Source organism: Panicum virgatum, chromosome 4K, assembly GCF_016808335.1.
Source record: "Panicum virgatum strain AP13 chromosome 4K, P.virgatum_v5, whole genome shotgun sequence".
Lineage (NCBI taxonomy): Eukaryota > Viridiplantae > Streptophyta > Magnoliopsida > Poales > Poaceae > Panicum > Panicum virgatum.
The window spans coordinates 33,247,390-33,271,635 of NC_053139.1; the positions used below are offsets into that span (position 1 = coordinate 33,247,390).

Consider the following 24,246-nt stretch of genomic DNA (forward strand, 5'->3'; position numbering starts at 1 on the left):
TGCGGTGCTTCTTTAGGTGCTTACTAATGTATTTCTTAACCCTGCACACACAGAAACAACAAAACCAAGTAGATCGAAGCGGAAGCACAAATAAAGCTAGAGTACAAAGTGTGAGGCAAACTAAATAAAGATAATGCAAGAAGACACAGAGATTTGTTTCACCGAAGTTCGGATTCACCACGTTCACCACGTGTGAATCCTAGTCTCCGTTGAGGAAGTTTATCGCGACCACAAGGTCAAACTATCTCCTCCTTTCCACTATTTGACCATGTGCCCTTGTGGCACACCTTTGATGCTGCAACAAACTTGCCGCTGCTCACCACAAACTTGGGAGCTAGCCGGCGACGCCTAGCCGTCTAGGAGGCTTCTCCTCCAAGAGTAACAAATGCTTCAATCAAGTTGGCAACACAACCACAAGTGCTCAAGCTAGGGCTTATGCTCTCACTGCTCAAATGTTCTCTTAGCAAAAGTTTCACTCAACCCAACTCAAAGGATTCAACTTTAATCACTCAAATCTCACAAAGAGAGGTTGGGGAGGACTTCTCAAGTGCTCTCATGGCTCAGAGATGGCTTTGGAATGTAATGGCATCAGCACCCACGAATGGGTGAAGGTGTGGGGTATAAATACCCTTCTCTAAAAAACTAGCCGTTGCTTTGTCAGAGTCAGACCGGTCACACCGGTCCCCTAGACCGGTCGACCGGTCAGTTCAAATAAACTAGCCGTTGGACCAGACCGGTTAGACCGGTCTGCTGGACCGGTCAGACCGGTCCCCCTAGGTATTTTCTGCTCAAGTGTTTCTCTCTGATTTCTCTCACATGGGATGGCTATGAGCACTTTTGGTAATGTCAAACCACTGATGTTGCATCCCCCTTAATAGTACGGCATCCTATACTCAAGTTCACATAAAATGACATACACACAACACTTGAGCTTTCATGTCTTAATCAAGCCGACCTTCTTCAAACAATATCTTGAGGTTGACAACATCTTCAAGTTCAGTGAGCATGCCTGCTTGAGCTGTTGACTTTGAATCTTCCTTCATATAAAAATGAAATCCATCTTTGATTCACAAGTCACATCCATTTACCAAATGATGACATTCTTCAACATAGAGCTCTTCATGACTCTAGGATCTCCGGTATTTTGACCCGTATCGGTTTCCTTACTCCCCCAAGCCAACGCTTGCGTAGCCTCTTGAAACACGCCTTTCGGTCCTCTCTACCTTCATCCTAGCCGTTCATTTTGAACTTCACATTGATTTGTGTCATGCATGAAATCTTCTTTACCAAAATAAATTCACCATTTAATTTTCATATGCAAGCTTTCCAATTTGAGACAACATATGCACATCAACTCATGACTCATTTACTTTTCTCTTGCTTGCTTCCCTTGACAATAATTATTCATCGCATATGACAAGTCTTTCTAATTTGAGACTATGCAACAACGTATTATGTCTCATTTTCATAACCTTTACTTGTCATATGAATTCCATCAAAAGTCGAACAAGCCTTTAATTGATACTGGAGCCTTCATGTCAATCATGAGTACCTTGCTCTCAATTTTCTTTTACAACTTTACTTGCCACTTTGAGTCCCATATTAACTAACAAAACTTCAACAATATATTAGAGCCTTTCATATCAAACATGAATACCTTGCTCTTCCATTTTTCTTTCTCATTCTAGTTTGTCACATATAATGATTGCCAATGGGACATACACATTTGCTTGCAATACATGAGCTATATCATTCCACAAATTAAATACCTGCTCATAATCTCATACCAACAAGTTAGTTTTTTAATCGTGTTGTCAATCAATACACCAAAACCCACTAGGGGCCTAGATGCTCTTTCAGACACACGGCAAAGCATCACCTTTGCCGTGTGCTAGTAGGGGCACACGGCAAACCATGATGGCTGACCAACGTCTGTTGGGTTGTCAGCTGTTTGTCGGGTGCTTGGGGTTAGGCACACGGCAAATAAGATCTTTTTGCCGTGTGTTTTATTTCTTTGCACACGGTAAAAAGATTTTTTACCGTGTGTCTGTAGTGCGCCGTGTGTACCACGTTTGGCACACGGTAAAGAGTGGGTTTGTCGTGTGTCCGTGAATTTGCACACGGCCAAATTGCAGACACATGGCAAACTATCGATTTCCGGTAGTGATTACAGCTAGCTTACAAAATACCTTTTGTTACTTACCCATGCCAGGGTTGCAAAAAAATGGGCGAGCAGCAACAAAGCTGCTTCTACATAGGAGTGCCAATAAACTGAGGACGAAAATGAGGAGACGGATCCGGCAGGGGCAGATGGTTGATGACATTCTTGCTGTGCAGTGTCCTCCGCGAGTTGGAGATGCTGGACTCGGCGTGCTAAGGCCTTGTTTTCCCACCCCATAAATCTCGTAAACACAAAAAAACATCACATCGAATGTTTTGACACATGCATGGAGTACTAAATGAAATCTATTTACAAAACTTTTTGCATGGATGGACTGTAAATCGCAAGACGAATCTAATGAACATACTTAATCCATGATTTACAACAGTGATGCTACAATACCATCTGCTAATTATTGATTAATCATGGATTAATTAGCATCATTAGATTTGTCTCGTGATTTACAACCCATCTGTGCAAAAAGTTTTATAAATAGACTTCATTTAGTACTTCGAATTAGCAAGATTCTTTCGCAAAAATTTTTGCGTAGCATGCTCACATATATATAGAGGAGCTTCGGTCAAAAGTGAACTGGGCTTTTACTGAGACGCTGAGGAAGGCGTACGTGCCTCCGGGCGGTCAGCTCGCGGCGTCTTGCACGGGTCATCACTTATGACTTCTGAGTCATCTCCAACTAGGTGATCGGTTCGCAGCATTCTTGCTGTGAGGACGAAAATAAGGAGACGAATCCGGCTGGGGCAGATGTTTGATGACATTATTGCTGTTCTACAGTTCGTCTGCTCCGCGAGTTGGACATGCTAGACTTGTGCGTGCTCAAATAACAGCGCGCTTTCCTGTAGCATGCTCCCGTATACAGGACTAACAGGAGCTTCGGTTAATGGGCTAGCTCTTATTAGGATGGGGAGGAAGGTGCCTCCCGGCGGTCATCAGCTCGCCGTGTCTCGCACGAGTCATCACTGAGTTATATATCTCTAATAATGTGATGCCTGGCGGTCATCAGCTCGCCGTGCCTTTGCCGTGGTTGGCATGTTTTCTATAGAGAATCTCGCATGCATAGAGTATTAAATGAAGTCTATTTATAAAATTTTTTCAGGAACGGATGTAACTTGTCAGCTCGCCGTGTCTTGCCATGTTTGCGAGTGTTGGTGCTAGGATTAGCTCTTGAGAGAGTGAGAGAGCAAGGTGTTGAGCCTTGTGTGCTAGTTCTAGAGTGAACCACTCGTGTATCTCGGTGCACGCCGGCACGTCTTCGACCCTCCGGCTTGGTGTGGAGCAGCATCGACAACTTTGTGCGGGGGACGAGGAAACCCCCATCATTCGTGGAGAAGCTCCTTATTGAAAAAATGGGGCCAAGATGATCGGAAACTTGGGTAAGCCTTGGTGGCATTGCCTTGATGGCAAGTCAAGGTGTCTCCGGAAGAGATTTGGTGGCCGAGAAGCGAAACTGTTGATTAAGTGTTTCAACAATATGGACTAAAGGTAACATTTGCCTACCGATACCACGAGATACATCCTTGTGTCAAGAGTTCGCTTCCCTTCAACCCCTCTTTACGTTTTCGCATTTGTTATTGTAACTTGTGTGTCTTTATTTTCTTAGAATAGATCAAGCTAGGATTGGCTATAGGTTGCATAACTCTTTTGGGATGAGAATTTCACACTAGAAGAACCATAGTTGCAGATCTAGATAGTATGCAATAGTTTAATTTATGTGCAAACTAGTTGGAGCCTTTGGTTAAGATTTTTAAGTTGTCTAATTCACATCCTCTCACTCTTAGGCTACAAGCACCCTATCACTTTCATATTGTCTTCTTGACAGTCACATTTTTTCAATTAGAGTACAACAAAAAACACCTTCTAATGGCGTCCCAATCCAATCTTTCTCTAGGACTAATTCAATGTGTAGAGTGTGCCTCACACAAGTTCTGAAGTTCAGTATTTGTGGGTGTCCCACGGACAAAAGAAAATTCATTTTATTCATCCAAGCCATCCATTGGAAAAGTGGCCGATGACATTATGAGGAGCGGAAGCGACAGTAACCGGATGGAGTAATCCGTGAAACAAATGGAAAATGCAGTTCATAAAATTTGACCAAAAGTCCTTGATATACACTAATTCCTATTACAAGCAACATAGCCTACTTGATTTATTCATGTTTACAGACATGAAAAATTGAGCGTCTTTCAAATGTACCAGCACACTTCAAAGGAAACAGCCAGATAGTCTTCTCAAATTTTACGCAGTGTAGAATCAGGATGACCTCCCGGGCTCTCAGGTGCTAATGACAAGAAGGTGAGTCCGGACTGCACGATCGTGGACAGGGGTTGTTCGGATCTGCAATGAAGGTCAAAAATCACGCTGCGGATTTAAAAAATTGAAATAATATCATAGAGAAATCAAGATATATTTCACTGCCAGAAAACGGCTCATTCGTCCCTGCACGTTAGTACCGGTCGCACTTTGGTTCGGTACTAACGCCTCCATTTAGTACCGGGTGGTGCATACAGTGCCCTTGAGAGCCGTTTAGTACCGGCCATAACCACCGGCCGACACTAAAGTGAGTCACCGACGCTAGGGGCAACAGCTAAATGGCAACTTTGTACTGGTTTGTGGCATGATCCGGTACAAAATGGCCTCGAAGAGATTTAATACCGGCTAGTGGCATCAGCCGGTACCGAAGATCTCAATTTAGTACCGGGCGTAGAGACTACCTGGCACTAATATCAAGAGCACCACACAGGCTTTATCTCCTCTCATTCCTTATCTGTTTCCCCACCACTCTCTCTATCTCTCTCACTCTCTCTCTCCCCCCGTCATCCCCTCCGCTTCTCTCTGTCTCTCCTGCGGCGGCGGCGACACGAGCGCGCGGCTCCGACGCGAGCCCCCGGCGGCTGCGCAGCGCGTGGCCACGGGGCGGAGTGGCGGCGGCAGCGAGCCGTGGTGCGAGCGAGCGACGGCAGCGGCGGCGGGGGGACGGCGGGCGGGGCGCAGCAGCTGCTCAGAGCAAGGGCGCAGAGGCCTTCCTTGACCGCCGCCGGCGTGCAGGGGAAGCGGATGCCTTCCCGGGCCGCCACCGGCACGCGGGTGGCGCGGAAGCCGCCGGCCACCAGGGAGCAAGGGGCGACGCTTTCCCCAACCGCCAGGGAGCAAGGGGCAATGCGCGGGGGCCTTCACCGGTGGCTGCCGGCGCGCCGGAGGCGCGGAGGCCTTCCCCAGCCGCTGCTGGCGCGGAGACCGCCGACCACCAAGGGAGTGGGGCCGCCGGCGCGGCGCGCGGGGGATGCGAAGGCCGCCGGCCACCAAGGGCGTGCAGCGGGCTCCATGTGTCTTTGTGATAATTTTTTTGATTCTTGAGAAACCTTAGCTTGTTGATGTGAAATCTCTGATTTTGGTTCATATATTCTTGTGAAATCTGTAACTGGTTCATGTGATTGTGATTTTTTTGTGATTCTTGTGATTATGAATGTGTGTGATTGTGAATGCAGTGGTGGTCGGCGCCGTGTGGAAAAGATAAGGAAAAGAAAATAAGAAAAGAAAAGGAAAAGAAAAAAAGCTACGTGTGGCGGGCGAGCAGTTTACTAAACACTCCATTTAGTACCAGTCAGAGTGACCGGTACTAAATGACGGAACGATACCGGGTGGGAGACCGGTATTAATGGGGGTTTCTCACCGGTACTAGTGTGCAATTTTCTAGCAGTGTTCCTATGATACAGCTAACTGCAAGAAAATTATTGATGCGATTGAATTAATAGAAACATGTTTAGGTGCTGCCACTTATGCGGCGCTATCCCACATGCAGGTGCCGACGATTCCGTCCCAACTCGATCGGGTTGGCTTGTTGTGACATCCTGAAAAATCTATCAAATTAAATCACGCGCTAAAAAAATAAACTTCAAAAACTTTTTCAATGTTGGGCTCATTAAAAACCGTTCCCCGCCCGATCTCCCGAAAAACTGACCCGACACCCGAACCCAACCGCTGTCCCATCCCCTCTATTTCTCATCGCTCCGCGTGCGTCGTCCGATCAGATGTCGCAGCGCGCGTGGCCGACCGGGCCGCAATCGCCGCCGGCGCACGCTCGCTCTCTCTCTTTCTCTCCCTCTCCTTTTCTTTTTCTTTTCCCTTTTTCCATTTTCCTTTTCTTTTCTTTTTCTTTCTCCTCTCTCCTTCCTTCTCCTTCTCCCTCCTCCTGCTCTGTCCCACACGCGCGCGCGCCCGCCTGCCCCCGGCTGCCTGCAGAGCAGCTCGCCGCCACGGCGTCCAGTTCGCGCGCGCGCAGCCCGCCGGCCGCCTCTCCCTCCATGCGCAGCACGCGCCTGCTGCCCACACGCACACGCGACGCGCCGAACGCGTCGCGCCGCCCGCTCGCCGCCGACTCGTCCCGTCGACGCACCGCACGCGCACGAGCCCGAGCGCATCACGCGTTCCACGCGGCCGCACCACTCGCCATGCCGCCCGTCTACTGGAGCATCGCCACCGCCTTCCTGTGCTAGCCTCGTCGCTTGCGCCGCCACACTGTAGAAGCACAGCGCCCGCCTCGCTGCTCGTGCCGCGCAACCCGACGCCGAGCTCCGCAGCCGGTCCCTCCACGTGCCTGCGCGCCTGCCCGAGCCATCGCATCGCCCTGGTCCGCCGCGAATTGCGCCACCACTTCGTGACACCGCCAAGCGCCATTAATGGCCGTCCTCGGAGCTCACCCGCCGGCCACCTGCCTCGCCCTCTCCACCGCCTTCCCTAGTCTATAAGTAGGACCCTCGCGCAGCTCTCGGTCACCATCACCGTCCTCGCCCCCGTGCGCTCCCTCCCCAAAGCTTCCAGCGCCGCCGCCGCAAGCTTCTCTGCTCACCACCGCCGGCTCCCGCGGACCGCTCTCCTCGCCACGCCCCAGCTCGAGCCAAGGTAGGGGATAGGACCCTCTTGGCCCCCTCTCACTTTCCCCCTTCTCCTTGGCCACCACCGAGCTCCGCAGCGGCGCCACCACGGCCGCCGCCGCTCACCGCCGCCCGCCCTCATGGCCGGGCCGCCTCGGACCACCTCCGCCCGAGCCACGGCCAGGGATCGGATCCTCTCACTCTCCTCTCTGTATTCCCCCTCTTCTCTAGCGCCGCCTTGCCCTAGCTCGCCAGCGACGAGCGCCGCCGTACGCCCCCCCTCCTCTATTTCCAGTGACGGGAGGAAGAGGAAGGGCACATTTGTGCTGAGCCCCCTGCCCTTTCTTCTTTTTATTTAAGAGTCCTCCCACTCTTTAACCTATTTGCAAAATAAACCCTCCCTTTTATTATATTTCAAAACAAACCCTTCCACCATATAAACTTATTTCTAAATAAACCCCTGACCTTTTTCAGAATAACCCGGATATTTCCTAAAATACTAATCAAGCCACTGCCTTCTCAAAAATATTTACAAATGAGCCCTTGGATCCTTATTTAACCCTAAACCCCTCTCTGACCTATCATTTCATGCGCCAAACAACCTCTGATCGACCCGAAACTTTACCACACCATATCTAACATAGTTTTGACCATGCCATTAGGAACCCGCCCAAAAATATTACTCCTATCTCAATATCTTAATTATTTCCGATTCGAGCTCAACGATAAAACTTTTATTTCTTTTTCTTGATTGTGTGTTTGTTTGTATGCGTCGTTGATCACGGTGTGAACGAGGGAGAACCCGTTGACGAGCAGTACTGCGAGCAAGCGAACAAGGACCAGTTCTGCGACCCCGAGCCTGAAGGACAGTACTTCGATCAGGACCTCCCGGAAGGCTTTGAGAACGGCAAGTTCAATCCCGCCCTTTGATGCATGTTTTGTCCTAGTTTTTATAAACACAACCTATTGGCCTGTTTTATAAAATTGCATATATTTTGACTGCTGAAAACATGGTTGGATAGCCACCCCTTGATTTGTTATAACCATTCCTTGACCACCTAGATTAATGTCTGAATGTGTTTTGTTTGGACGTTAATCGCTGCTAGAACGCTTAGGACATTGAACACGGTACAACTTGTTTTATAAAGAAAATGTGTGAGTGTATGTGGGAAGGGAAAAATGTGGAATTTCGAAAGATGAGTTTAGACGTGATGGATGGCATTTCTGTGTGATTTGCCGATTGGTGTGCTCGTGTCTGTGTGGTAGAGCGAGGAAGGGAGATATCTATCTTGTCACAACTAAGGACCGAGTTGGTGTGTCATCTCACCTAACTCCACTATCGTGCAAACCACTCGACCGTTGAATGGGCAACGGCTTAGCATAAACCCACTAGTTAGTCTGATAGCCATCAGGAGAGCTGAGAGCAACGGGTGATCAAAGAGAAGGGATTAGCTCTGTGTGACTTATGCCCTGGTTAAACCTCAGTGATTGGTCAATGGCCCCTTGGTGAAATCCGTGGTGGCTAGTCAGGTCTAGCTAAGGTGGGTAATGGCTTTGTTGGGATCTGCACCGACACTAAGGTGATCGAGTTGCGATACCCCGCTTGTGGGTAAAGTTGCACACCTCTGCAGAGTTAAAATCTATTCGAATAGTCGTGCCCACGGTACTGGGCGAGTTACGGTGTGGTCACATAACTAGTGTTTCTTCTGGGAATGGATGGGTTGGCGTGAGTTGTTTTGGAAAAGTGTCCGGCAGTTGTGCTGTATGCTACGGCGAATGAGGAGTCCGGTAGCGACTTAAAACTTGGATCCTGTGTGGATCAACACTACGTGTTACTCGGTACAAGAAAACTTGCTTTGAAAATCCTTTCTTTCAAATGAACCCTTGCATAAAACTTAGCTTTCTGCAAATTAAGCCCTAACCTTATCCTTGATTTACCATGTGCATTATATTCTGTTTATACCCCCTCCGTGGGTGTGGTTGGACTTGCTGAGTACATTTGTACTCACCCCATTCTTAGTTTTTACAGAAGAGGATCCATACTTCGTTCCAGAAGACGTTGAGTAGAGGACCCGTCCTACACCCAACCTTGCCTGTGGATAGGGTCACCCGCAGGAAGTTCCGTTTGGCGCAAGACTCTGATGACCCCCTTTTCGTAGTTAATATTGTTGTGTGGGTGTTAGTTGTTATCATCGCGATAGTGGCGCTTCACTGCCCACTTCCGCGTAGAGTTGTACGGTGATGTACCATCTGATGTAATAAAAGTGTTATCAGCCTCCTGGGACTGATATTGTATTACTTTTAAGTCTTCTCTTATGAGGGGACGCTTCACTTGTAAGGATAACTAGGTGATTCTCCGCGCATTGCTGCGGAATTTGATAGAGATTGCTGGGCATATTTTATAGTTGCAGGAAGAGAGTACAGAAGTCTGATGATGAGCTGAAATAGTGGCACTCGAGTTATAATTATTATGGATGATGCTAGTGGAGGATTATGATCATTATAGTTGATGCTAGTGGAGGATGAGGGGGATGATACATGGACGGATAGATTTTTAGAGGACACCGATGATCTGACGGTAATAAAAATAGAAGTGATATGGCTTAACGTCATCGCAGAGAAATAGGAGTAAATGACCCTTAAAGCATCTCCAAGAGCTCTTGTATAATCTTATCTAAATTTCAAGTTTTATAAACTTTGTAAAAATATAGAAGATCTCCTATAGCATGGGTAAACCAATAAACTCTTTAAATCTGCACTCTCTATATGTTATTTTGCCAGTGGACCCAACGTGTCATACTCATTTTCTTATCTTCTTCCCCACCTCCTCACCTCTCGCTCCGTCGCCGATGAGCTCCAATCACAGGCAGATCGCAGATCCGCCCTCACCTACCCCCCACGCATGGCGCACCTCCCGGATGGCCACCATCTTCCCCGCTCGCCCCGGGCCGCCGTAGCATGGGCCTCTCCTCCTCCTCCCTCTCCAAATTCAGCACCAACTCCCCGCCGCGGCGCAGCAGGTCGCTCTCCCCGATGGCGCCGCCGGCGACCGTGCCTGTGCAGGTCGCCGCGGGGCAGCGACAGCTCCTCCTCCTCCTGCCTATTCGCCCCGCCCGCGCGGGACTACACGCAGATGTCCGACGAGATCCTCGTGCTCCTCTTCGCGGCGGCCTACGCGGCTGGCTAGTGTTGAGCGTCTCCGGCACGGCGCTCCAACGGGTTACGGGTGTGGGCAGGAGGCAGGGTGGGGCCGTGCGGGGAGGATACAAAGCCGATGGGCTCTTGCATTTTTGCCTAGCGGCGCCCATGGATACAAAATGAGTATAGAAAATGAGGTCGATACAAGAGCTCTTGGATGGGGTTTTTTTGTATTCTTTTCTTTTTTTAGCCAACTTACTCAAGATATAAGAGCTCTTAGAGATGCTCTAAGTGGGTTCCGTATATATAGGTTATATAGATGAGCTGAAAATCAAAGTTTCGCTTGGTTCGTTTGAAACATCTTATTGAGCCGACTCGTTTGGCTCATGAGCCATGTAGTGTTAACACAATATTAAGATCAAATGTGATATTTACCAATATATGATCATCTAAGCATGCTAATAATATTCAAAAGTATAGCCCGTGATGATATTATGAAAATAATAATACAGACCAATAAATTGGGATAACATAGATGTTTTTAGACTCAAAATTAATTAGTTCATATTTGATATATTACAAGCTAAATGATATATTTATTTTAGCCAAATGATATACAAATATACAAATATATATTTGATCTTATCATAATTATGGAGCCTAGTGAACCAATCAAACATAAAATCGAGGCTCGGTTCAGCTTTTTTTTTTTGAGTACTAAGGCTCGGTTCAGCTTGTTTGAGTGGTCGAGCTGAGCTAAGCCGAGACTACGAACAAGCTCAGCCGACTCTCGAGCGCCTAGCTTTTCTACCAGCCTAGCAAACAGAGGATAATGGAGAGAGAGAGAGAGATGGGAGTGAGAGCCCAGGAAAAGATGAGGAGTTAATCGATAAGGCAGAAGAGAGACCAGTTACGGCCCGTTCGTTTACTTATGGAACGGGTGGCTGGAAAGATTCCAGCTGGAATAGCAGTCTTATTTCCACGCCCTCAGCTGGATTAGTTCCAGCCCTCGTTCCATATCTGGAACGGGCTAACCGAACGGGTCCTTAGTTTTCAGTGCACCCCTCGCATTCAATGGGATCCCCCCCTCCCCCGCGCTTCCATTGAAAAAACTATTTAACGTCGATTTAGGCTACTGGTCGTGGTCGGTTACAGGTCGGATCCTCTTAGGTGACCGGCTTGCAAATGGGTACTTTTAGAGTTGATCCTTGCAAATGGGTGCTTTTAGAGTTGATCCTGAAAATATGCCCCATTGCGAACGAGCTGAAGGCTCGGTGGCTAGCTCTGGCGGTGCCCAGGCAGCCCACCACGGTTCGATCCCCGTCGGGGACAACCTGGTGTCGCACCGGGGATTTATCCCCTGAGGGGTACCGGGGTGCATGTGTGCGTGCGTGTGTACAGGTGTGTGGTGTGTGTGCGTGTGTAAACCCCAGCAGGCGCGTCCTCGAACTTTCCGGCAGCCCATCTGCGTTGAGCGCGTGGTCAGCGTGGGTGTCCAATTGAATTCTTACATGATTCCCTAGTGCTCCTGGATGCTTTCAAAAAAAATGCCCCATTTCTAGATCTGGTTCTAAGGTGTGATTGATCCTTAATGCCTCCTTTCTGAAATCTAAGGCTTGTCCTAAGTTAAACTATTCTAAATTTGACCAAATTTATAGAGAACAGTAATAATATTTTGAATATCCAATGAGAACAATTAGATCAATTATGAAATATATTTTTAATTTACTTATTTGATGTATTAGATGTTAACATTTTTCTCTATAAATTTGATCAAACTTAGACTACTTTGATCTAGACAACCAAAATGTCAGGATGGAGGATGGAAGGAGCAAAAGAGAGGTGTTTCCATAAATAGTTTCTGGCCTATTGAAGTTTACAAAATACCTTCTGTTCTCAGTACTTACCATGGGAATAAGGGTTGCAATGAGGTGGGCGAGCTGCAACTGCAATAAAGCTGCTTCTACATAGGAGTGCCAATAAACTGAGGATGAAAATGAGGTGACGCATCCGCCAGGAGCAGATGGTTGATGACATTCTTGCTGTTCTGCAGTGTCCTCCGCGAGTTGGAGATGCTGGACTCGGCGTGTGCTCAAATGACTGCGGTCTCCTGCAGTATGCTCACATATAGAAGAGGAGCTTCGGTCAAAAGTGAACTGGGCTTTTACACTGAGGGTCGTGTTTAGTTCCACGCGCAAAAATTTTTGCGTTGAAATCTTGTTAATTTGAAGTACTAAATGAAGTCTATTTATAAAACTTTTTGCATAGATGGGTTGTAAATCGCGAGACGAATCTAATGATGCTAATTAATCTATAATTAATCAATAATTAGCAAATGGTTACTGTAGCATCACTGTTGCAAATTATGAATTAAGTATGCTCATTAGATTCGTCTCGCGATTTACAGCCCATACATGCAAAAAGTTTTGTAAATAGACTTCATTTAATACTCCATGTATGTGTCGAAATATTCGATATGATGTTTTTTTTTGTGTTTACGGGATTTATGAGGTGTGGGCCTGAGACGCTGAGGAAGGCGTACGTGCCTCCGGGCGGTCAGCTCGCCGCGTCTTGCATGGGTCATCACTTATGACTTCTGAGTCATCTCCAACTAGGTGATCCGTTCGCAGCATTTTTGCTGTGAGGACGAAAATAAGGAGACGAATCCGGCTGGGGCAGATGTTTGATGACATTCTTGCTGTTCTACAGTTCGTCTGCTTCGCGAGTTTGAGATGCTAGACTTGTCGTGCTCAAATTACAGCGCGCTTTCCTGCAGCATGCTCCCGTATACAGGACTAACAGGAGCTTCGGTCAAAGACTCAAAGTGGGTAATGGGCTAGCTTTTACTAGGATAGGGAGGAAGGTGCCTCCTGGCGGTCATCAGCTCGCCGTGTCTTGCACGAGTCATCACTGAGTTATATATCTCTAATAATGTAATGCCTGCAATAGCAAATTAAAGGGCAGTTCAAAGCTAATAAGTAATGCCAGTGTGGCTGAAAATGACCATGACAGTGACACCTCCTAATGCCAGCATCAAGGAAATGGAAGTCACCAGTCAAGGTCTCGAAGCTCTTATCACTTTGTTCGTTAATTGCACAATCTTTTCGCTTGATTATTTCCTTTGTTATCTTGTTAGCTGTTCCGACTCACAAAAGTCATGGCATGCTTTGCAAAAGACTGTCTATCTGTAACTCGGGTGTTTTGGAAGGATTGAACACCCGAGCATTTTGGTTTGCCTGGGCACATCAATGCACTCAAGTTAAAAATCGAGTGTTTCTCAGAAAGCTAGCACCTGATTTTAGAACCACCATATATACTAATGGTACGTGCAGCTGGTCCTCTCATCTCGCCTAGTATATTGTAGTTGTGACACTTAGATTTTAGATTTCATATCTCAGACATCCAATGAGACAAATATTCTGAAATTTAATCAACCACAAATCACATGGACAGAGGAGCATATACAATAGTTGTATTCATGTTTTGCAGAGCATGATCGAATAGACATGAGCTCATAAGTGTTCAACCTCAAAGCACTACATTACAAACAATGTAACAGGTATCCCCTGACACAAGATTTCTTATGTATTCACAAAGTGCAGCACCACAAAAGCACACTGTATCAATAGGACACTCAATCAACTAACATGTCCTGACAAGTCTTCATAGTTGAAATATATAATTCAGAAAAAAGGTTCCATAGAACCATACTTGAGCAGATACTCCATCAACTAGCATGTCCTGACAAGCCTTCATTGTTGACCAGTCACACTCAAATGGTAGCAGAAAAGGTGTTCACTAGATAATCAAAGTTCACTGGCCTTGTCCAATCTAAATAAGCTATCAGTACAGAAACACAGGATACATAATGAACAAATCCTGACATGCAGAGTCATAGACGATAGTCCTCGAGCACAAACTATCTTCAAATAATTTTGAAGTCATTATGTAAATATATATAATAATAAATTATCTTAAGTTGAAGATAAACATATAATATGTCCGGAGTCACGTATACACAAAGGATAAAATTTTCACTTGGATCAATATTATACATAATCTCCACAATAACCACCAAGGTCACAACTTTTTAATCTAAAACTACCAAATCATAAGGCTTACACCTTGATTCAATAGGAATTACAGTATACTGATTACTGTAATTTTATAATCCAGAAACTGTAAGTACTTGAGCAATTTTGAAATTGGAATGTATTTAATAAATATGGTTGTTAGAATTCAAATGATGGTACGAGTAGCACTGGAACAAAATAAATGAAAAAGATAGACACAAAACATACCTTGAGAAAGAAACATGCAAGTAACAATTAACATATATGATTTTTTTCAGATTATTCTATTTGATACAAATATCAAATGAAAAAAAAACTCAAATACTCAAAATATTTTTATGGTTAGTCAAATAACAAATAGTTTATCTAAATGTGTGAAACCCCACATATGCAAATGACAAATATACATATTCATATAGTCATAAACATAACTTACAAATATATCAAATCAAGGGGATCTCATAGTCCTTGCAAATATATGAACATGTTACACCACCATTACATATGAATTACAGTTTGAAGTCATTGTAACTTTTATATGATTGAACTGTAAGTACTAAAATACAATTATAAACATCTCTATAATAACTAACTTGATTGCATAGTTTAAGATTTAAAATTTTCCAATACATAAGGATTATACTACTTATATTTCCATATATAAAAAAGATAGCACAAATTTAAGAAGAATTAGCACAAGTGAATAAACTAATCCAATGCAATGATTAGCCAATAGCTATTGAATAGTCGATCTTGAATGCACGAGATGGCAAAAAGGGGAAATGAGACACTAAAAAGAGTGAGCTGTTGCTCCTATGTCGACATGCACAAAAGCACAGAACAGGATGACAATTCAAGCTGAAACGCTGAGCTGCTAATTTGCTGAGCCAAACTGAGATAAAGGTTTGTGAAATGATGTGGTCAGAACAGGATGACAATTCAAGCTGAAACGCTGAGCTGCTAATTTGCTGAGCCAAACTGAGATAAAGGTTTGTGAAATGATGTGGTCGGACAAACACGGTAGCTATTGTTGTGTCAATCCAGTGAAATAAGAGCTAAAGGATTTAACTAAGCAATGTTCTGGTTGACTACAAAATGGACAGGTTCGTGTGCAAGCAGTTGGAGCAATTAACCACTAGCAGACCAAGCTAAAGTGACTAGAAGTTCAGAGCAAGAATTACTTCACTATTGCATTTGCATTCCAATATAGAAATAACACTCATTCAGACTTTATAAGAGGAGATGAAATAGCTCACATGCCTAACAAAATATGAAGAAACTCACAGGTACATCAGGCCTCAACCTATACTACAGGCCAACATCCTCGGGAGCCGACCAAAATTGCATTGGCATCTAAGCCTCCCAGCAAACCCTCGAGCAACTCCTGCTGCAGCGGAGCCACAAGTGATGAAGTTGATGTTCACCAGGCCAAACTGCAGAAACACCGGTGCCCTTGGAGATGGGCAGACCTGCAAGTCGTTCTTGTCAGCATGGTCCTAGCAGTTCAGCACCACCCTGCCCTCAAGCAACGACTTGACAAAAGGAAAAGAGAATTATAAAAGATGATCCTCAAATGAACCATAAACATTCAAGTCCAACTATGATTCAAGTGGATGAACACACACATCACAAATCAAGCTGGATCTGTAGCCACAAAACCAACCAAATGGATTTAGATTGAGAAATGTAAGATCCGACTCAAATAAACAACTCGAGGAGTAGAAATGGGGAACCTAAAATCAACATACCTAAACCATGAAGCACAGCTGATATAGCGAATTCCAAAATACCAAAACAAATTCAAACAACAGATCGAGAAGGAAAATGGGAGGAATAATTGAATCGCGAACCCTAAAGGATGAATCCGCCAGGAAAAATGAGATCTGAACATCAAACGAACCAAAAACTACAGATAAATAGAAACTGTAATGAGCAAACCCTAACGATTCTACGGGATCAAGAGCAAAATATGGAGGAATTTGTCTCACCTGGGCGCCTCACCTCAGCGACTGCGACGAGAGAGTGGAAACCAGGGCTCCCCAACTACACTCCATAGTAAACTGGAGCGTCTCCAGAAAATCAACAAATAAAATAGATGCTGACAAAAGGGCCCCACAGCACAGTAACAAAAGAAAAAAAACCAGGTTATATCCAACGCGCACGACAAAAGTCAACACAGGAATGGACGGCTACAAAATCGAGTGCTGGCGCCGCGAGAAACACCCGAGCGATTTATAGCTTTTTGCGAAAGCACTAGAATGTTAAGGCTATGTCCAACGGAACCCCGGAAACGGCCCTCTCACCCTACATAGCGGCTACAGTTCTCCCCGTATCGCATCCAACGGCACCCCCCATTTTCTCCCCCCCTGTCCGGTGAGCACGTTCGTGTCCCCAAATGTGGGGGAGGAATCCGTCCCCCTACGCTCTGGTCGTTGCTCTCGTGCGGTCGGAGCGAAACAGTTGCCGTCTCAATTTATTGCTCGTATATTGTATAGTAGTACAAATACAGTACTATTTTTTCGGAATTTAAAAATGATAAATAAATAGTTAAAGAGTGAGGTATAGTGTATAGGGGAATAGATATGGGGGGAATGGTTGGAGAGAAGGAGTTATAGGGGGAGGAATCTTTTGGAGGGAGGTAGTAAAATATAGTAAATAGTACGTTTGGGGGGAGTTGGATGGGGGGAATGGTTGGAGAAAGCCTATGCTTTGCTAACATAGCGTGCTTTGCTAAGCCTATGCTTCCCTTTTCTTATTCTCAATAATCAATTTATTACAATTACTTTAAATAGCATCTGGTAAAATCTTTGATGGAGTTATGATGATGAATAAAAAATCAGACTATCAGCTATTAATTCTACAAAATAAAGTTGCATGTTCCCAATTAACATCTACACTATATTAGTGATAAGAATGTAACAAATCTTGTTCTTTTCTATTTATTTTCTTCCTTCGTTTATTTCTCTTGCTCTTTTCTTCTCTTTCCTATTTCTTTCCTTCTATTTATATTTCCCTTCTTTTTCCCAATCCTTTGTATCTATTTATCTATCTATTCTCTCTCTTTCTTCCTTTCCTCGTTATAAATCTCATGTACATAATCTTTGTTTGAGTATATAATTTATCTTTGTTATAATTTTTATCAACCAGGTTTGTTTCTTTATAAGATATTAGTAGATCTATACTTACTTACCTTTTACTATGATCTAAAAATTTTTTTACTATAGTATCAAACTATTTGATCACAATTGAGAATGAGCCATGCTTAATTTATATTAATTTATTTGTGTTATGGACTCATAAGTTGGGGTGTGAAATAATTTATTTCCTTTTATGAGCTAAGCTATTCATCACGTGTATATATACTTATAGAATATATTTTTTCAATGTAGATGTATTTGTTTTTCACATAAAATTATTTATCTATGTGTAACTAAGTGTTTACAAATGCACAATCATCTGTTCACTTTGTACCAGAATTTTTTCGGACGATATTTATTTTCTATTATTTATCATATACAATCAAATGTTCGTGATGTTTAATATTTTGTTCGTAGTATGTTATTATTTATTCGATATATTTAATTTTTAATAAAATATTTATTCCCCACTGCTGAAATTAATTATTTAGTGTAAAAAATGTTTTTTTTCAAAATATCATGCAAACATAGGTAACTGGGATCTTGTTTGAAATATCTTGCCATAAGAAAAATATTGGTGCAATCCAAATTTAATTTGGATGCTTGGTTTAATAGTTATAGTTTTTTTAATTTTAAATTTACATGCATGTGAAAACAGTTCCACAGCTGGGCTGATGACGGCCCATCGTAGCATGGAAACAGTTTTGCAGTTGGGCTGATGATTGTCCATCTAATATATCTTCTTTTTTTTATGAGTATCTAATATATCCTCCAGGTAATGATAGATGGAAATGTCATCTGAAGTGATATATTACCGCACCCTGAGCCCCATCTATTGCTTTTGCCCATCGCTGCAGGTGGGGGTAGTCACAGCTCAGAACCCATCAATCTATGTGGGTGGAACTTGGGCATACGATACGGATGAATGCTGGCGTATGTTTTCCTCCATGTCCGCCGTTGTCTGCCAAGCTGAACCCGTTCCGCGCTAACTGTGTGGTCCATCCTCCCGTGTCTAGCACGTTATGGTCCTGATGCCTGGAGCCTCGAAGCTTGTCTAGGCCTCCGCCTAGGGCGTCTACTCGTAGCATATGCGACTACCGTCATACCATCGCACAAATCCGTCGGAGTTGAAAATGTTCCAGAAATGCAAATTGTTCCAGAACCAAATAAAATGTTCCAAATCAGAATAAAATTATCCCCAAGATAGAAAATATTCCAGAACAAATAACAATATTTTTTTAAAAAAATATCATCTAAATATAATCAAGTGTGATCTAGTTTTAAAGATCTTGTCGTAAGAAACATTACGGTGTAATCCAAATTTAATTTGGATAACTGGTTTGGAAAGTAGAGTATTTTAAATTTAGAATGCACGGAAATCAAAACATATGAGCACATCTACTCTTTCCCTCCACTGCACAGCATCCAGAAATCACGAGCTCAACTTGCTGACGTGCGTGACACGGAGAGCAGCGCGCGTGCGTGAAACGCGGAGAAGGCCGGAGGGGGCACCAGTCTTTAATAAGAAACCCAATTCCATTCACGTCATTCCAGCAAGCTCGACATGGACCGCGCGGCCTTTGGTCATTGCTCGTGCCTGAGGGGCAGCAAGGCGGCGGGGTATTATTTTTACAACAGCTAAACAATTAATTTATACTTTGATTATAAGATGTTTCATAGAGGTTCAAACCTTTCTAATTAATTATATTGTTAGTCCTTCTGCTTGGTATCTATATATGCATCATCCATGTCACCTATTTTTTTTTCATTTCATCATTCATATTATTACTCCTTAGCCTCACATGACAATAGCAACAGTTGGGACAACAGATCATACCTAACATTATCATACATGTTCAGGAAGCCACATTTTCGTGGTGTAACGATCCCTTGTTGAAATTGCATGGACGACAACATCTTCTATCTATTATACATATATTTGAGTGTTACAAGAAGCCACCACATTCACTGAGAACGGCTACAAATTGCCACGTTAATTACCACATTAATCTAAAAAAAAGAAGAGTTTGTACCGTTGGATTTTATGAAGATCTAATGGTATAGACTAAATAAAAAAATCCATACCAAATATGATTAATAAATATATAATTTTGGAATTAAAAAATTAAGAAAATTAGGATACAATCAAAGAGTCCTTACCAACTGCGATAAGTAAATAGCCAAATTTGGAATTAAAAAACTATCACAAGACTAAAGATCCACATCATACGAATATATAGGAAGTATCTTAATTCGGAATAAAAAGAGAGGCAAGCACTACATTGTGTGCCAAAGACGAAAGATGAATGTAAAAAAACTTATCTATTTCTGAAAGGACTTTCTTTTTATATAAAAGCGATAAATTGGCCCATGTCGCTCTGATTATATATGGATCATGCAAAACATAATCATGACAGTTGGCTTATGCACCAGAATCTGAAACATATACGAGACATTCAGGTGGATTTCTTATCTGAAACATATATGAGACATTAAGGTGGTCATCTTTGAATGATGAATGATTGACAACATCGTGTGAATTTGATATATCTCTTGGCTCGTGATGTGCAGGTGTAGGAAGTAACATGACAGAGGTGAAGGTCACATGAAAGATTCATGCTAAGGACCGTGGTGAAAGATGGACGCAACTAGGCTCGGAGAAGCGAAAGGTTTATGCCGAGGGACCAAGACGGTGAAGTGGGAATGGAGTAGGACTGGACCGAGGGACCCGAGGAGGCCGTGCGGAGCCATGGGCGATCCACATGGTGCACGAAAGAGCAAGAGTATATGGTGATGAAGATGACATCGGCCAAGTCGGCGAGGACGATGGCGAGTCAAGTAGGCGGCCCGTGCGGCGGGCGCGTACAAACGACTCGAAGGCGTCAAGGCTCGGCGGGAGGTCGAACACGCGTCGACATCGGCGGTTTGACCGGTTTGACCTCAAAATCGGGGAGTCAGTCACGTCGTGCGGCGGCGTGCGAGAGGGTTTGACCGGTTTGGCCTCAAAATCGGGGGAGACGGGTTTGACCGGTTTGTGCCTCAAAATCGGGGGCGGACTTGACGCGGTCAAGGTCGGGGCGGAGAGCACGTGGTGCCATCGCGAAGCTTGCGTCGAGGCGAAGCGAAGTCATGAAAGCAGCATGTCCGTCCGGTGTTTATATAAAAAGTTGGACGAATTTGCCCCTACGTGGGCGGTTATGTAACTAATAGTGTAGGGGTATTTCTGTATTCTGGAGGAGACTTGGAGAATAAGAAAAGGGAGATGGGCAGCCATCCAATCTGGTCGATCAGTTCCAGTCGCCCCTTCTTTTCCCTCTAGGTTCCTCTCTTTTTCTTCCCTCCCCTTCTCTACCTAAGGTTAGGGATTTGAGATAGATTTTTGAGATATTTATGCTACGGATTCATGGGAAATGATGCTCTTCCCTCCTCGTGCCCTATGAGATTTTTATTTGAGGAAAAAGTTTATATCACCCCCCACCTATGGGGGTGGACTACATAATTCTCCAACATATGAAACAGTCTATATCACCCCGTGAACTTTTCAAAACCGATCAAATTACCCCTAAAGCAGTTTTGAAAAATTATAGTAAATCATAAAATAGAAAATCCAATTATGTTAGACTCCAAATGAGTAGATCTACACAATGAACATATAATATGGTACGCTTTAGTATATTTTTTTTGTTGTAGCTTTATATCTATGCTTTTTCTTCATAGCTGTAAAAAATATACTAAAGCATACTATATTATATGTTCACTGTGTAGATCTACTCATTTGGAGTCCAACATAATTAGATTTTTTATTTTATGATTTTTTTATTTACTATATTTTTTCAAAACTACTTTAGGGGGTAATTTGACCGATTTTGAAAAGTTCAGGAGGTTATATAGACCATTTCATAGGTTGGAGGTTATGTAGTTCACCCCATAGGTAGGGGTGATATAAATTTTTTCCTTCATTTGAGTCGAATCATGTTTTCATCCTAACAATCCCAAGCGTTTTTCTTTTTCTCTATTTTCGGAGCTATTTTGGGTGATCTTTTCGTTCTTCACTTTTGGGTGCATTTTGAGCCGAATTTGGAGGGGGGGATTTGTTGCTAGTATCCTTGTGAACATCCTTGGTGTGACCCCCATCAAATCCTTCATGGATTTGCTTCGAATTTGAAGATTTCCCCACTCCGTTCGCTGTGCTGTGGCTGGTGGCTGATGCTGATTTGTTGTGAGAGAAAAGTACTGTTGGCTGACTGGTGGCTGGTGCTGATTTTGTGTGAGAAAAAAATACTGTTGGCTGGTTGCAGCGAACAGAGCGGATCATGTTTTTGGACGGAGCGTTCGGCTTTTCTCTAGATTCGTAGCGAATACACAATATTTTTGCAACCTTTCTCTTGGATCTACAAGTTTTTTTGGTTGCGCATCTATGGACGAAATTTAGTTTGGATTCGTTGAGTATTGCGACTTCAATTTCCGTTTGATGTCCGGTCTCCTCGTTTCTTCCGCTCTTGTCCTTCTCTGTTCGTGCATCCAGCGGAGGAGCGCGTGCGCGAGGAGCTTCACGCGGCTTTACCCAGCGCGCAGCAGCTCTCTCGGCGGCGCGCGGTGTGCTGTACTAGTGGTCGCAGCCAGTGGCGGATGCAGAATAGAATCGAAGGGGCCTGATCTCTTCTTCTACTATCTTTCTATTTTTTCTTCTTTCTTCCACCTCTTATTCTCCCTCACCCTCCCCATATTTCCATTGATGCATCAGCACTAGGGGGCTGGAGGGCCCCCCTTTGGATCCGCCCTGGCCCGCATCGCGAGGCACAAGGGCAGGGCTGCCGGCGGCGGCTAGCACAGCTGCCGGCAGCGGCGACGGCGGCCTGCAGCGCGAGGCGGCGGCTGCTGCAGGCGCTTGCGCAGCCAGCAGTGCATGCGCATCGCTCGTGCTGCCCGCAGGCCAGGTGGGCCGGCGAGCGAGGGCAGCAGCCCACGAGCGAGGCAACCAGGCCTCTGGCCAGCAGGCCGGCAGTGCTGCAGGTGCACACGGCGCAGGCGCAGGCCTTTGCATTGGGCGAGCAGGCCACTCGGCTCCCTGGATTGGCAGCCCAGTGCAGGCAGCTGCATGCAGGCGGTTTTTTCTTTTTTATATTTAAAAAAAATTAAAATTTCAAAAATATATGTCGGTTTTGGAAAATTTCAAAAATATACCCCGGTCGCCCTATGGGGGCGACAGGGCTCAAATGTAATTTTTTTTCTTCAAATTTGCAACGAAGTCCCTGGAGAAAAAAAAAAGAAGGGGGCCTGTCGCCCCCCCAACGGGCGACAGGCCCCTGTCGCCCACCCCAGGGGCGACAGGCCAGTGGGCCCGCCAGGGGGGCCGGTCGCCCCTCCTGCGGGCGACAGGGGGGTCCTGTCGCCCCCCCCCCCCCCACGGGCGACCGGGTCAGGCCGCCTATATAAGGCCTCCCCCTCATTCCCTCCTCTCATTTGACCTCAAAAAATCCAAAAAAATCCAGAAAAAAGAGAGGGATATAAGGCCTCCCCCTCATTCCCGCCTCTCATTTGACCTCAAAAAATCCAAAAAAAATCCAGAAAAAAGAGAGGGGTGAGAAGAAGGGAAGCAGCGAAGCTCTGCCGAATTCCTCACTTGTGATCTACCGGTAACTTTCGTATAAATTCGTTGATATTGTATAACAATTTAATTTAATTAGCAGATTAGCTGAATTAGATTTGGTGCTTTAGAACACTGGTTTAGTATTACAATTTGAGTACTATTACAGACTTTTTCAAATAAAATAATTATACATTAGAATAGAATTATGATAGTACCTTATTGATATTGCAGTATAAGACAATAGAATTATAACTGTACCTATATTTTCACGCATCGATTTGGTATACGATATGTGCATTGCTTAAATTATGGTTTGTTATTTGGCGCACCACACTATAGCGCCAATGTCTTCGTCAGGATCAACCTACATTCCGTGGAGCAAGTGTAAAGCCACCGTACCCAAAGGAATTGATGTGCCAATGTGCTTCTGCGGTTCGTTATGCAAGTTCATGCAATCTGAGGTTTTAGGAGATGACTACGGCATGAGGTTCTTTATGTGTGAGAACTACGAATATGATCCACCTAAGCGATATGGCAAAGACCGGGCCAAGGTAGCAGGACAATATACGCTATTTTTCTATATGACCTAACATTGAGTTATGATTCTAACTTGTGTTGGACAAAGTCTCCTCCGCCTCTTTGTGATTTTATGCAGTGGTTTGACACCGTGCAGTCACAGCAGGCAAAGGACATTGTGGAACAAAAAGCAAGATGGGCTGCAGAACGTTGGCGCCGAATGAAGCACGAGGAACAGCAAGAGGAGAAGCACAACAAAGAGCAAGAAGAGATCCGCAAGAGGATGGAGGAGGTGGATCGTAAGGCGGCGGCCGAACGTGAAGCTGACAGGGAGAGAAAGCGAGAGAGGGCACGCCGTGCGAAGGAAGCCGGGCCCGAAGCAATTAGGAAGGGCAAATATCCTAGGTGCACTCAGTAGAGTAGTACCATGTAATCCCGGCATTTTATATTCCATAAGGCATGGTAGGTTTAGATGCAACAAGAAATTATCTTGTCGCGTGCACATGCCACTGCAATTAGTTGTTTATGTTTTAAGTTGAGAGCTTAACTCTGTGTGTTGTAGCCTTTACCATTAATTTGCAGTTGTAGCCGGGAGTCTATGAAATCTTTGTGCTTTTCCTTAATATTTTCGGAGCTTTTCATGTCAATAGAATACTAAAAAACACACATTAATATAACGATAAGAATTAAGAACTAAGAAATACATCAGGGTCTGCTGCTAAAAAGCTCGAATAGCTCAAAA

General features: G+C 44.5%; 1 long non-coding RNA gene across 1 annotated transcript; it reads right to left on the reverse strand.

The window, feature by feature from the left end:
• Positions 1–15,425: 15,425 nt before the first annotated feature.
• On the reverse strand, positions 15,426–16,346 carry LOC120703698. Its single transcript, XR_005687155.1, has 2 exons — positions 16,263–16,346; positions 15,426–15,730 (listed from the first exon to the last, which is right to left on the reverse strand). It is a non-coding gene; the product is annotated as an uncharacterized LOC120703698 (long non-coding RNA).
• Positions 16,347–24,246: the final 7,900 nt, after the last annotated feature.